This window comes from Zea mays, unplaced genomic scaffold (genome assembly GCF_902167145.1).
Source record: "Zea mays cultivar B73 unplaced genomic scaffold, Zm-B73-REFERENCE-NAM-5.0 scaffold_23, whole genome shotgun sequence".
NCBI classification, from domain to species: domain Eukaryota; kingdom Viridiplantae; phylum Streptophyta; class Magnoliopsida; order Poales; family Poaceae; genus Zea; species Zea mays.
This window is the reverse complement of record NW_023366849.1, coordinates 65,001-77,500: the sequence shown is the minus strand read 5'-3', so window position 1 is coordinate 77,500 and position 12,500 is coordinate 65,001.

Below are 12,500 nucleotides of genomic sequence, written 5' to 3'. Positions count from 1 at the left end.
GAGCAAAGGGTGCGGTCGCATAATCCAATCCTGCTAATAGAAAGGCACGGACTCGAAGGTAGTTGTGCCAGGAGAGGATTGAGAAGAGTGTCATACTCAAGAAGTAAGCCATCAAATCCTTTCTGATGACAGATGGATTATCTATAGACTAAAGACGGATTTTCTATCGACTTTCGAACTTATCGAGACCTTCTATTTCATTGAACTACTAAATACCGGCGCATAGATCTTCTAGTAGATATAATATAAGAAGGAAGGTTCTTTCTAACGATTGGAGGACCGGGCATTTTGTCATTCAAAGATATGGTAACCGAACACTGTTGTTAGAAAAACCTTGCGTCATCCTTCGGTAGAGCAAAGCAAGGACACAGGGCACAAAGCATTTCCCGACCACGGATAGGTACCATGTGTTACCATTCATTTGTCACTTATTTGATTCTATCTCAGAGGAAGAGTGTTCGTTCGGGCTAACGAAAGATCTCAGAGGGACTCTTACTTCTACAAGAGCTTTTACACAAGTTATCGACATATAGGAATTCGACTACCTCATCACTGTGTGAAGGAAAAGGTTCAGGAAGCTTGTGATGCTCGGGATGGACTGACTCCATATGCGCGAAAGAACTGAGATCTTCAACGAAAGCCCCCCAATTTCATCGACCCTTACTTAATGACTGGTGATGGCGATTTATGCTTTTATTGCCTCGAAGACTTATCATTCTTACTTAAGCTTAAGATCGAGACAGAATAGTTGGGCACTGGCATTCTCACAGGCTATTGTAAGAGGAGAGAATCGCACCTTTGATTTGATAAAAACTTTCTTTACAAGTAAAAACACCCTCCAAGGATGAACGATTTATTTGCATGAGACTGTTGGCACTACTACTTGTACTTGATTTGATTTTCTTGAACGAACAGCCGAGTAAAGAGTAACATGGCCTATGAAAGCTTGCTTTAAGTAGGCTACTATTCATTCTCTTTTATGCTACGCTACGCCCTAGTTATCATTTTTTATGAATTCATTCCAATATCGATGAATGCGGTCCATAGGGCAGTGAGCGGGATAAAATGAAACAATGGAAGAAAGAAGAGGCGCACAGCGGGAAAGTATCCCAAGTGGATTGACTACTCCTGTTTTATAGCTTAGGGAAAAAGATCACTTACTCTCTTCGGTCCTCCTCTGAGATTCTTTTTAGACTTTTGATGTCGTCTATTTGCCCAATTCAGACTTGGTAGTTCCACGTATACACACGAAGTGGCTCCCTTATCTGGAATTCCTTCTTTTCGTAAGCTTTGTGGATGAGGGGCGGAGCGAGGAAGGGATATTGGATTTGAAAGCCCTTGGCCCAGACGTATTGAAGCTAGCCTATAAAAATAAAGATTATAGGGACTTACACTGATCGATCCTCTTTGAAAGGAACATGCCTAGACTAGCACTTCTACTTATGTATGAAGGTGGATCTGACTCCATTCTTTTGATTCCCCTCCTCTAACCTCTCCTCTTTAAAGATAAAGCGAAAAGCTATTATATTAGGAGGCTTGGGTCAAAGAGCTACTACTTGACAAAAGAGCTACTTCAACAACTACTTATTCGGTCTGCTTTCGGTTTAAAGTTCTTTAGTTAGAACTTTTTGGGCACGCACAAAGATCACGTGAACTCAATGGTGTGCGTAGGGTAACTAAAGAAGCACTAAAAGAAGGCAAGAGCATGCCTCACTCACTGAGCACAATGCCCTACCTACCATCTCGATTCTCAACGAATTGGATGCTCACCACATATTTAGTATATGGGTGTATGCTCGCGAAACCTACTTCACTCCCACCCACCTCTGATTGCATTAGCCTGCTGATTGATCCCGGCAAGGAAGGCAAAGGATAATTTCAATATTATTTCTTTGGATTTACTTTTTATGAAAGCGATGATTCCATCTAATTTTCATTCTCCCTTCCTTTTTTTTCAGACTTAGACTAGAAGCTAGCGCTTTTTGGCATCACTTAAATAAAATATCCGACATCATCTTTTGGACAAGATCCTCTTCGTTCTTCTTCCGGGTTAAAGGGCGAAAGAAAAAGGGCAAAGGAAAAGGCCACCTCATCAATATCAGGATACTCTGAGGGTTGCAAGTTTTGATGCACCCGAGCCAAATCTGACTTTTTTGAGTAAAGCCTTATGATGTTTTCAATTTATTAAGGGAAGGGGCTTCTTTGCAAAGAAAAGGGATAGCGCTAGGAATATCAATAGCGTACGGATAGCATTATTCCATTCCATTGCTATTTTCCTTCGTTTCGTAAAGTATCGTAAAGTAAAGTAAACTCAGGGTTTCCCGTACTCGGATGGTTGCTTCTACGTCAATTCATGGAAAGCTGCCACCATGGGGCGAATCAAACACATACCCTTGCTTTTCATTACGATCTATATTGATTAGAAGTTGCAGTGAAGGTGGCTGTAACGGTCGCCTCTAGTCCGTACTACTGCTTCATCCCTCGCTCGCAAATATGAGGTGGGCAGTCTCGATAGAACAGTTTTCTAGCTAGGAGAATGCGCAGTAGGGCCTATGGATTGGTCTTCGTTCGTATTGCTCTCTCGTTTCTAGTAAAGTAAAAGTAAAAGTAAGTAGTATTGGAAACTCTAGATCGTGCAGAAGCTAAGTGGACCAGACGACTTCACAATCTCGAACGGTAGCATCCAAATACCTGACTGTCTACTTCGTCCATTGCAATATCCGGGTAAAAGAAAGAGCAACTCCGAGTTGAGACTCGTGATTCATAACCGAGAAATACTACTTGAAAACGTGAACCAGTTGGTTAGGCACACATGAAAAAGGTTCCGTGGGTTTATGCGGATAGGGTGTAAGCGAGGCCCAGAGGAGGCTAGTAATAAGTATTTTACTATGCCCGGCTCCGGACTAGTTCGTTGAATAGACCTATGGTTCTAAGGAATGTGTTTTCTGGTCTGGGTAAGTTTTCTGTCTTCGTATAACCTTTAAAGGACAGGTTCTTAGGTTTAGCATTCTTTCTTGCCTTGGCTCTAACCTTTAGGGTTCTCTTTTCTGTCTTCATAGGTTTCCCTTGCTTGAGAGGTAGTATTCATTACCTTGGTGGAAGCCGTTTCTTGGTAAGGGTTCTCTCTTTACTGATAGGCTTTTCTTTCCTATTTCTTTATTCCACCCTGACACACCCATTATTGGCTTCCTTCCCTGGAGACCGCTCGGGCGAAGGCAGAGCATGGAATGCAATAAAGATTCACGCTTTCTGACACAGAATCCGGTTAGGGACATAGGTTATGGATAGTCTTTTCCAATGCGAAAAAATAAAACGACATCGTGTCTATTTTTCTTGGCTAAAGGAAAGGGGTATCGAGATGTGCTAGTCTAGTATACTGAATCATCCTTCTGTTTCTTACAGCCGAAGATTGGGAATCAGGATCTCTTTCCGTGGTTCTGACGGTTTATGTTTCCATTCCTGCTTCTTCCTGTTATTTGATATGGTTTGATACGGTTTCCGGGTCTATGGTTTCCAGTTACAAGACAAGCAAGCAAGGTTAAGGTTTCTCTTTATGTAGGCGTATACTAGAACCTGAAAAGAAAAGAGAAGAGAATAGTTTCTTACTTCCTTTGATTGGCAATCCAGATATCTTAGCTTGTTTCTAACGGTTCATTCATACCTTTTTCTTGTTGCATTTGATTCCATTCCTTGGTTCAAATCCGGATCTCTAGCCTTGGTACTAGTAAGGGTAATGGTTCTTCCTGTTTGGGTTTTTGAGAAGTTTGTTAGGTATCCTGGTAACCTATATGTGTTCGAAGAATTCCTTTGTATACTATTCCGTTGTAAATACACGATCTTTACTACGTACGTTGTCCATTGGTTGACATCTTTCCTCGGCTCGGATAGCCAAGCTCAGCTCACACCAGCGAGCTAAAGAAAGGACAAGATTCCTGCTTCTGCCTCACTTCCCCCATAAGTTCGGGTATCTCTTTGACTAGGGTTTTAATTAAACTCGAGTGGAGGCTTTTCAACCCGCTTGGTGGGGCTCCCCTTAGGAAACCCAAAGCTCTTCTCCTTACCAGATGTTGGAAGAACCAAAAATTTATCTTATCCTCTTTCGGGTCAGCCTGTAAGGCGTAGAATAAGTAGAGCCTGATGCGCTCCCTTACCCTTAGTAATCGAAGCGCCGTTGGTCAGATTGAATTCCAGCCCTTCTTTCTGTAACCGACCCAGAGCTACTGTGAGCCGGTTTCCCCAACGTCGAAGGGGAATTCCAATGTTCAATTGCCCCTTTTCTTCGTTCAAAGCAACAAGTAGACCCAGCACTTGGAGCAGGAGTCTGCTTAGTGGCGCTCCTCCCCCGTCCCTGGACGTAAATTCCAGTCTGAACCCACTAAAGGTATGAACCAGGGTTTCTCTGAGCAGTTTCACCACCTCTAAGATCTCCCCGAATCCTAACCCCACCAGTGGCACCCCAGTCAGAAACTGATAACACGCATGGCACGCCGAGAACCCCTCTGATAAGACTGCAATCCCTAATAGCGAAGATACGCCATACCTTGGAAAGAAGGCACCGCGTAATACTAAAATAAAAAGGCAGCCACAAAGTTCCATGCATAACAGTCTTAAATGCCAAGCTTTAATCTCATCTTTGACACTCCAGAGAAATCACAGTCGGACGGTGCAAGCAAAGATGCGGGCGCAGATGGTGATGATCAAGTCCAATTCATTGGGTCTCGACGTGCATCACCCACCACTGTAACAAGCCTAGAGGAGGGGGTTTCACTTTGCTGACGGGAGGGCTAGTTATGTTCTCACCGAGCCACCTTACCCGGTAGTATTCAAACGGAGAACAGGAGAATAGAGCCACAAGATGAGCATTTTCGTTGATCTGGATGCCAGAGGACACAATCAAGGGTAATTAAACAATGTGCTTATGAAGCGAGGAATGAGGTTAGCTGTGAGGTCTCTCAGTACCTAGATTCGTGGGTGGAGCCGTAGCCGTAGAAGAGATTCTTTTTTTTTTCTTTGCGCGAGGAAGCGGAAAAGACAAAACCCTCTCTTGGAGAAAGCCAGTCCGGTTGGTAATTCCACTATAACTTGATAACTTTATGGAATAAATACCTCCCTGTGGAGCCCCTGTTGATGGATTCTGGCAAGCAAAAAGAAGACCTAAACCCGACTCTAAAAGCTTCAGTTGCCTCCCTCTCTCCGCCAATGGCTAGGTTAGCTATCTCTCTCTCTCGCTACGCCCCTGACCCTTATAAGAAATGACACATGCCATCCCGATTTGAAACATATAAGAGTCGTGGCATTCTCCGCATTACCTTGCCCTATCTTCACGCACTCAAGGATGAATCTGTGAGAGTATACTTTATACCCAAAATCTGGAATCTAATCTTTAATGACGTGAATATGTGCTAGTATACTTTTTATCTGGAATCTATTCTTTCATGACGTGAATATGTTTGGTGTTAGTGGACTGACAGAGTGAGCAGTAAAGGTAGAAAAAAAAAGATCCATCTGCGAGTGGTTCGGCTTTTTCCTTAAGCAAGGACGGAGCCGTCGAGTGAGGATTGGCTGAGCGTGCTTTCGCTGCTCGTGGTGGAGTACTCTTTTCATTATTCGCTCTATTATTGCCTCAGGATGTGATCGGGATTAAGCCGCGTGTCGATACCCGGGGGCCTTATCAAGGGATTCATTCTTTTTTGCACTAATGGAGGGCTCTCTTATGTTCTACACAAATGAGTAACGTATAACGTGTAGAATCTACGTTACTCACTTGCTCGCATTCATTATCTCTTTCTAGCGCGAAAGCTAAAGCGCATCCGTTTTCTTACTCTGAACAGGCAGGATTTCTTGATAGCTATCAAGCCGTTGCGGCGCATCCTCTTGCTGGGTGCCGGGCAAATTATCTATGTTACAGTCTATTAAAAAAAGGACTTCTAATAAGAAATTCTTCCGCTAAAGAATAGGCTCGCCTATAAATAGAAGCTTCGGCGCACTCTCCATTTTGCGGGACAAGTGCCGAGTCAAAGCGATGGATATCGCAGCAAGACTCGCCATAATACCTCAGGAACAGCAGGCTCTAGAAAACGATAAGCTTGCATTACTGCAAAGAAAGTTTAGATTTCCTTCAGGACCCCCTGTTTCTCTATTCCGTCGATCCACAACTTTGGATGCCCAATGCACAACTTTGGATACACAATCATACACAGGATGTTCGGAGGCAAATCCGCATTCTTGAAATGCGGAAGAGGGCGCTGCTGGAAGAACAGCAATCGCTCATCGTGAAGGCTGCCCTCCGCGGTGACCGTAGATCCTGAAAAATAGAAAAAAGTAGTTACTCGTCTATCTCAACGTAAATGAACGAAGTCACTTAAGTCTTCCTACTACTGCTCCTTCTTACTTATTTTCGTTTTTTCAGGATCTAAAGAAGAAGAGGTTTTCTTAGCGGGCGTGAATCCGGTAGCTTCTACTTCTGTTCTGTTGTCTCACTTATGAGGAGCTGGTACTTCCTGATCAAGAGTGTAGTGAGCATAAGTATTGTATTGTTCAGTATTTTCTTTTCAGGTGTGGTGTGTAGAGATATTGCCTTTATGAATAATACTTATGTATTGCCTCTTCTTCTTGTTTATGAATAATACTTATGTATTGCCTCTTCTTCTTGTTGTAGAAGAATACTGATGTATTGCAAAGACCTGTTGTTGTTTTATTTCTTTATTTCTTCCTTTTCTCGAATAGTAGTTGTTAGCTTTGTCTCTAGCATGTTGGTTTGCTTCTAGCATTTAGTAGAATAAGTTGCATTAGCAAGTTCATCATTTAATAGAAGATCAAGAAAATGAAAGATCAATGAGATACCTGTCCGGATAGTTGGGAGAGTGAGCTCTGCCCTTAAGACAATCAGAGACTGAGTGATGCCGCGGAGAATAGAGATATGTCAGTTGGGTAGAGAAGGATTCAGAGGTATAGTAAAGTAGCCAAGCAAGCTATCGTGAGCAGGAATCAATCCTGAAAGAGAGATGAGAGTAAGCATCCCGCAGTCCACCGTGCTTGGAACTGAGTCCCGCCGAAAGAGGTTATTCTTTTTGGCTTGAACTGCTTTGAACTAGCGGTTTTATTTCTATTCACGAGAGTACTTCGCCTGTGCTGCTTCCCGTAAGCGAAAGTCACTCTCGCTTAACGATATGAGTTCTTTCTTTTCTGTAGTCAACACAAGAGTAGTAGGCTTTCTTTCTTTTCATAGTAGAGGAGAGGAAAGTAGGTAACTTAGGTCTGGTATATACGCATCCTGCTAAGCAAGCAGGTAAGGAGGTAAAGTAGCTTATAATATCTCTCTATGAGTTCTTTCTTCTTCTATATCTGTTGTTGAAGCGACGCTAGTCGTTTTTGCTGCCGGACTAAGATCTACTATCGTATGTTTTGAGTTTGGAAATGCAACGTCAAGAAAGATGGTACTAGTCTGAGCTACCTGCTATAGGGTTTGAAAAACGGATAGGTATCAAAGTGGAACTATGAGATAGATGACTTTCTTTAGTAATGTCTATGCTTAGGAACTAGGGAAGCATATTGGAGTTTAAACTGAGATAGGGCTGGACAGTGGGGATAAATTCGAATATGAAGAAATGGCAATAGAGGTATAAAAAACCACCTATATATGAGAAGAGTAGTAGGGCAAGGAGTATAGAGATGAGTTTCTTATGAAGGAATTTTAAGTGAGAAAATAAAATCTATTTTTCTACGTTGAATTGCTATTGTAAGGTCTTGCTTCTTTTGTCTTGTATTGTAGTAAATTCACTCATTTAAGTTAAGTCAATTCCCCGGCAGGTAAGAGTAGGAAAAGAAGAAAGTATTCCCTAAGTTGGAGAATCTAGTAATGAACTGATCGACTATGCCAAAATTACCCACTATATATTTACAAGCAAGCCAGGTCGCCCAGGAAAGAGCTCTAAGGAAGGAATACTCCGCTCGGATTCAGAAAGAAAAGACCATTATGAAAGTCAAAAAGAGTATATTCTATAAAATCTATTAGAAAATGCAAGGTACTATTCTTTCAGTCAGTATGGGGCCTCGAAACTCCAATCTTTCTCACGAAGTTTATATGTAAAACTAGTAGTTGGAAATGAGGCTAACACACTCCGCTAAGTAGTGAGTGCTCTTCTGTGAAAATGCACCAGAGTCAAACTCTGCCCGTGCTGCTAATAAATACTCGTTCGTGTGGAGGTAATTCCCTAACCAACCGAGGCCCTAACCCACCAATAAAAGGAAATTGATAAGTCCAATGAACCCGGTCTATATATATTATTAAATGGGCGGTTCTTAGGTCAAGCTTATTTGAGATGAGACCCGAACCAATACCACCCCGATACTGATATCACGATACGTATTTTCTGAACAGGCACTAGGGAGGTCTTGCCAAAACGCTTTCCAACCAACTAGTCGATACCAGGGTGTTAACCTCTGCTCTTGTTGATTGCCATTTATCCTTATCCTATCATCCTTCCGTCCATTAAGGGCATCACGAACTCCATTCTTTCTGTTCTTGAGGTGCCGGTTGCCGTTTCTGGTTCAAGGAAAGGGGAAGTGTTCAGTTGATAAAAGGGGGGTTTCACTCATCGGCGTAATTCCCTTGCATTGGTGTGTGAGAATTGGTGCCTAAGGCTAGCTTGATGCATTATGGAAGATCGGGTTGGGGCGTACCCCCGGTGGAGCATGTAGGTAGTGAACGAGGATTTCCTTCCGTTAAGCTATGACTACTGAGCAAGCTGATCAAGAGTTCTTTACGGCGCAGATGTGTGTTAGGTTTCCTAAAGGTTCTCATTGATAGTGGGGCATCTCTAGGAGGGAGGCTTATTTCTATTCTCAACAAATGGATATCCATTCTATCTAGCCGAGGGAAACAGCCTTCCTGAAGGTAGCAAGTTTCTTTTCCTTCCGGCCAAGGAGAAGAGCAAAGTTTCCACCTCATCCGACTCAGAGCTCTCAGTGACTTCCCCCATAGCAACGGGAGATTATCACCCCATAACCCTAAAGGAAAAGGAAAGAGTAGTCGTTTTAAAAATAGTAAGTAAGATGCCGGGATAAGAACTGTGTGATTTCAGCCTTAGAAAATATCTGTCAAATGGGTCAAATGTAGAATTAGATGTGTAAGCAAAGCTCTGATTCAGAAAGGAAAGGTATGTGGGGTAGACATTGAGTTAGAGATTGAATGAAGGGGCACACTAGATAAAACCAAGGACAAGTAGCTAGTTGACTAACGCTTTCGAGCACGTACGCTGGCGCTCTTTGATAGAGCATTATCTACAACCCTGAGCGAACTATTCAAAATCAATCTAGCAGTCTCTTCCAGCAATGAATTGTAGCAGGGCTGGTCTCGAAAGGTATAGATACCACCAGAAGCTTGGAAAGAAGAAGGAATGTCGACCTACCGCGTAGTGGGCTTTTCACCTTGCTTTTCTGTCAAATTCACAGACGCTATAGCTGTGTAAAAACAGTACTCGATTTCTCACTAGAAAAAACAACTGTCTTTATTGTTGTGTGCATATTAGTCACTGATTATAGCTTTGAATAGGACAAACTACTTTAGTAACTCTTGACTATTGCTTGAAACAAGCGTTGAAGCAATGGAAAGAGCGAACGGGTAAGCGATTGGTTAGAATGCAGCAAGTGTCCAAAAATAAGATATGCCCGGTGAAAATTATAACAAGGCTGAGGAAGGATTTCGTACTGCCACAATGCTCTTGATAGAAGGAAGCATGAATACCGAAGGCCTACCTAGTTGAAATAGGAACAGCTATAGCAACAGCACTCTTCCTATGCAGCATATCATTCTATTGAAGTATTACACTACATCTGGAACAAAATAATTAATAAATTATGCTTGCATGTTTGTTTCATGACATCTCCTGACAAGTACCAATTTGACCACCTTGGTCATCGGGTAATTATCATCTTATCACACAATTACTATTTTATTGAATAGGAAATCAAATGAACTGAGGAATCATATCATCTAAACTGCAAATACAAACTACAAGTAGGCAGACCACCATCACAATTCAACCGCATTTATTTTATATGAGCATTTTACAATAACAGATCACTCATACGTTGAGATATCAATTAAGCTACTGGTTCTCTTATATTAGCTTGTTTTTCCAGCATAGTGTAACTTGAATTCTGAGACTTATAGCCAATCATAGCGATACACTTATCCACCTAGCAATTTATTAAGGCTTTATCAAGCAAGTAATGAAAGCTATATACATTGGTTTCACAGCAGGATGAAAATGGAAAACCATGCAAGGCAAATAAAGGTACGGGGCAAGTCCAGCAAGCAACTAGAAACGAACTGAAATGAATGAAACTAACGAAGGAAACACTACATACGCTAGAGCATGCAAATACATGGAGCCCATGGAGATTGCGTCTCACCTCGATGAAGTTGGAAGCAGAGCCGTCCGCCGACTCCGCGACCGATAGAATTCTGATCCAGCCGGTGTGTCTTCTCGAATGTGTAGAACCGACTTTAAAACCCGCGTCCTCGCTGAGGAGTGCCTACGTACTTTCTTCATAGAAGAAAAATCAGGGTAAACGTAGTTCTTTTTTATTATATTATTCGTATTTCGTTCCCATCGACCCACAATTAGCTTGGCTTGATTCAATTCATCCAATTTGGCTATTGTAAGATCCTCAAGTTTCACTTAGTGGATTTTGCATTTTCCATGGTATGAACCCTCTCATTTAAGAATTTTTTATAGTAGTCACTATTAGCCCATATCTTGCAAACTGCGCCGGATCATATCCAACGTATTCGGCTGATACTCCTTACCGCTTTGGGGGTTTCGGATGGTATGGTATCCCAGCCATCTTGCCAAAGTATTGGGCCATTAACCGGGCCATTTAAACGCTCCAGCTCCCGCAGGATTTGGCTCTTCTTATAAAAAATTGTTTCCGTTAATTCCGTTGCTTCCTTTGGGTCCATGGACCCACGTAAAATTGTTAAGTTGTTGTATATTGAGCTTTTTGCACTTAGAATCATAGGCTCAATATCTTGATGAATTGGAGCTGCAGGCGGGGCCGCTGGAACCTGAGGAAGGGCGGGCTGTCCCGAGGTTTTGCTCCATGGCTCCAAACAGCTCATCCTGAGGAACACCGGGAAGCGCAGCGACATTTAGAGCCTCAATGGCCCCCTGCTGAACTTCCTCCCCGGGTTCCGCCGGTGCCGCGGCGGCCTCCAAAGCAGAACCAACCCCTTGGAAAAACGACGAGGAGGGGGTAGAGGCCACAGCAGGGTTAAGGGAGGGCCCGCTACCTGAAGCTGCTGGAAAGCCAGAGGAGTGAACTAAAGAGCCCCGACCCATCATATTCTCATTTAAAGCATCACTCATGAAAGTCGGATTGCAAGCAACCCAATCCTCCACATACCCGGTCAGCGAGTAACAAGAAGGTGGCACAATTGAGGGTAGGGGGGCCTCTTGTGGGGCTGGCGTTGGCGTCCCCTGAACTACTTGGGCTGCCCCCCCTTGTGGCTGCGGTACTGCACCTTCGCTATAAATTTGCAAGTAGTTGGCCACTACAGGGAGAAGTTCAGATCCTAACTCCGCCCAAGAAGAAACTTCTCTGGAGTGGATTATTATTCCAGCGGCGGACTTCTCCGTACAAGAAGATAAATGGGAACGAGGTGTTCTGTTCTTTGCAGTGATTCTTTTCCGTTCAAGAATCACAGTTTTCGTGATCGAATTACGAAATAGATATACGAGCCGCATAGGATCATTCGCAGGGATGGAATAATTGATTCTTTTATCTAATTTCCATGGGATCGTAGAATCAACTAAGGATGCAATAGGTATTTGTGATCGATCAGCTTCCAGTATGACCGATGACTTTCTATCTGGATGAAGAATAACCACACAATCAGGTTGTCGGTTCAACCCAAAATAGATTTTATTGTTTCTTGAACGGAATTTCTTAGGATTAGCATAAGAATTGGTAAAAAAAGCCCCGATCTTCCATTGAGAAATCATTGATACAGCTCCACATTTTTGCCATTATCGAATATATAAATAAATTCTTCGTCTTTAAAAAGAAGGAACGGCTTTTTTGACAAATGAGATATCCTACAAAATCAAGAGCGTTTCGTAACAAATCAGTGTCTTGTCTGAATCGAGAATAGCAATTCCATTTCTGAAACAACGGATATATACTTTTAAATGGTGAGCAGCTACCCGACGGCCGAGATGTGCATTCGTACAAAGTAATTTAGTACAGACAGTTGAAAGGACCAGATTTGTCATTTTTTTTTTCGTTTCCTTATCAGAGAGGGGCCACTAAGGCAGGCAGGATGTTGGCTGAAAGAAATCCCCTTAGGGGCGGGCTTTGACCATGTCTCCCGAACAATTTCAGTACATATGGCGCAAGAACGATTCCACATATATATCGAGGTCGGAATGGGATCGGGTGTAAACACGTCTCACCGTAGTGCCCGGTTTGTCTTGATTGGTGATTGATAAACAAGA